Source organism: Tupaia chinensis, unplaced genomic scaffold (genome assembly GCF_000334495.1).
Source record: "Tupaia chinensis unplaced genomic scaffold, TupChi_1.0 Scaffold143740_1, whole genome shotgun sequence".
In the NCBI taxonomy this organism is placed as follows: Eukaryota; Metazoa; Chordata; class Mammalia; order Scandentia; family Tupaiidae; genus Tupaia; species Tupaia belangeri.
This window is the reverse complement of record NW_006203589.1, coordinates 677767-680848: the sequence shown is the minus strand read 5'-3', so window position 1 is coordinate 680848 and position 3082 is coordinate 677767. Positions and strand designations below refer to the sequence as shown.

Below are 3082 nucleotides of genomic sequence, written 5' to 3'. Positions count from 1 at the left end.
TAAAGCAACCCGGCCCCCCCCCCCCGCCTGGCTCCCCGAGATCACTGCCTTACTGCTTCTGAGTAATTCTGAGTACTTTAGTGGGACTCAGGTAAAATTACGGCGCTGGAAACCAGAACTGAATGCAGACCTCTCACCTTCAGCCCTGGACTGAGCTGGTGTGATTCCCCCTGGGCTCTGGGCTTCCTGAAATAACTTGCCAGTCACCAAGGAGAGAGGCAGGTTGCATGGGACAGCCTAGAATAGAGTGTCCTGGATCCTGGGAAACGACACAAGCCAGGCCCAGAGTCTGCTCTGGGCCTTGAATCCTAAGACCATCCAAATCTGAAATCTGCTGAGCTAAGCAAAGAAATGACCCATTTTGCAGGTGCCTTACTAGAAGCCCTTAGAAAAAGGCAGTGTCTGGAAGGAGGCCTCCCCAGGCAAATAAGGCAGGAGGTTGGCCACTGGCTGCCTGTGCCAGGCGGCTTGTGGGGGGTTGGCAGAGGCCCTTTCCCTCCCCACGTTTTCCCACCCCTTGGGCAGGCCTTCTCAGCTAAGCCAAGCCTAGGCCTCTTTTCTGTTTTAAAAAGTAATATTTAGAAATGGTTTGGGACCCAGAAATTTAAACATTTGTACCCCGTCATTTTTGTTTTCTACTGTAGATGTTTAGCGGACAGAAACAAAGCCTGCATTCCCCTAACAGAGGAAGCAGTACAGACACGCAGGACCAGTGTGGACGAGGCCCCCTCTACTCCTCCCGGGAGGATCACACGGAGCTGGGCTGGACCACCAAGACTGCCCCACAAAGACCAAAAGATCCAGGTCAGTCTAGGGGCCAGTGGGGTGGCTGGGTGAGAAATGAGCAGCACCTGGGGGGTCGTTTTTCCTAAATAAATATCCCTTGCTCTGTCCCTTCCCCTGGTCCTCTCAAAAAGGGAGTCACTGTCCTGTGTCACAGTTAGGTCCACAAGCCTGGACACAGGCTGCCTGGGCCCCGTCCCAGCTCTGTGACTCACCAACCAGGAGGCCTTGGGTGAGTTAATTAATTTTTAGTACCCTAGTTTCTTCACCTGTAAAATGGGGAGTGGGGATAAAGAACCCACCTCACGGGGCTGCTGTGAGTTTGGGCGCAAAGGTTCACAGTGAACATGACCCAAACTGTGATAACTCACAGGGCCCCGAACTCCCCACGTGGTCTGCTCTCCTGACCCTGCAGTGTCTCCGGCGGCTCAGGCCCTGCACCCCAGAGGCATTGGTGGCTCTCCTCATACTCCACATGCAGTCTTTGGCAAATCCTATCACCTCTACTTTTAAAATACATTCAGAGGCCAGCAGGTGGCATGGAGGTTAAGGCACTGGATCCCACGTGGCCAACTGTGTAGTTCAAGTCCTAGACCTGGCGGCTTGAAAATCACATTGGACCAATGTGTCAGCCTGCTCCAAATCCCAAGAGGAGATTGGAGAAGGGATTGCAGCATGGCCATCCCTGCCAGGGAGCGATTTCTCACATTCTCACAGAACGTTACACACACGTGTGCATGCACACGCATGCACACACACCCCAGAATCTGACCATGCCCAGCCACTCCGTTGCTCCCCCCAGCGAGAGGCAATGCCGTCTTCCATCCTGATGCTGCAATAGCCTTCTTTCCACTACCCCTCCTCCGGCCACCCATCTCTCGGAGATTAATCCTCTTAAATCATTTAAGTCAGCTTAACTTGCTCCTCTGCTAAAAACCATCCAAAGCACTTCCCTGACACACAACCCCCATCATCTCCTGGGAGCAGAAGTTGCATTGTATCAGGGCTTCCGAAGTCCCAAGTGATCTGGCTCCACCACCCTTGACCCTGTATCCACGTCTTGCCCATCCTCCCCAGCCACCTTTTCCTTGCTGTTCCTTGAAGAGGGCAGGCATGCCCCTGCCCTAAGCTGGGCTGATCAGAGTGGCACAGGCAGGGGAAACCAGACAGAGAGACCATGGGGCACTGTGAGGCAGGGAGGTCACCTAGGCCCAGAGTGAGGCCAAGTGGGGTCACATGCAGGAGGAAGGCGTGAGAAGAGGACCAGGGCAGACACTGACTCTCCTGGCCACTCTCCAGTTCCTAGGGGGACATTTGTGCTCTTTGTTTTCCCAAGACCCCGTGTATTCATTCACCATCTAGCCCCTCCCACCCCATTCCCCCCCTCCCCCGCCACTTTCCCTTCACTTGGCTTGAGTGGGTTTCTTTCCTTAGTAACCAAATGATCCTTAAGCTAAGAGCTGAGCTCTGAGGCCAACTCATCTCTGACTCCATTGCATGGAGAGAGAGTGGGCCCTGTTCTCAGAGGACCTTAGCTCTGTGTCCCATCAAGACTCATTGTTCTATTAAAAATGTCTCCAGGCCATCTCCCCTACACTGGGCTCCTCCAGCAGTGGCCAGTCTCGTTGTGTGAGTTCCTACTGTCCCGTTGCCTGGTGAGATGCAGTGCCTGGTACCACGATGGACAAATAAGTGAGTCAACGGGACCAGAAGGTAGCATGGTGGTTAAGGGCATTGGATTCCCACACGGCGGACCGTGGTTCGAGTCCCAGACCTGGTGGCTTGCTTTCTCACTTTCCCTCTCTCTCTCACTCCATCCCTCTCTGGTCAAATTAAAAAATAAATAAATAAATGAAGTTAGATAAAATAATTCTTGCCCAGACTCACACCACAGGAGCGACATTCAACAGGGAGCAAGCACAGGGCAGTTCTGAGCCCAGGAGGAGGTCTGTGGGGCTGGCAGGAAGCTAGACAAGGATCCCCCGAGTCAGGGCTGGTGTGTGGATAATTGGGGGGGCGGGCAGAATGAGGGTCGGGCAGGCAGGGCGGCAGCTCTGGCCAGCATGTACAGGTGCCCAGGAGGAGGGAGAAGCAGCGTGCGGGGACTGTGACAGATAGGGCCCGACTTGAGCCAAAGTTCCAAGATGGGAGCTTGAAAAACAGTGTCAGTGGGGCCAGCCCCGAGGCCTTGGGTGACTCATCCACTTCATGGACATCCCACCGACGCTGTGCCCACAGCCAGCTCTACAGAGATGACAGATCACAGAATTCACAGACCAGACCAAGGCGGTATCTGTCG

General features: G+C 54.3%; 1 long non-coding RNA gene across 2 annotated transcripts in view; it reads left to right on the top strand.

Annotated features, from left to right (window-relative positions):
- Nucleotides 1-2548, top strand: part of LOC102497240 (uncharacterized) — a 14072-nt gene extending 11524 nt beyond the window's left edge. For both annotated transcript variants that reach the window (XR_001369514.1, XR_001369515.1), the window contains 2 exons: nt 645-804; nt 2365-2548. This is a non-coding gene — a long non-coding RNA (uncharacterized LOC102497240). The remainder of the gene's footprint in view (nt 1-644; nt 805-2364) is intronic.
- Nucleotides 2549-3082: the final 534 nt, after the last annotated feature.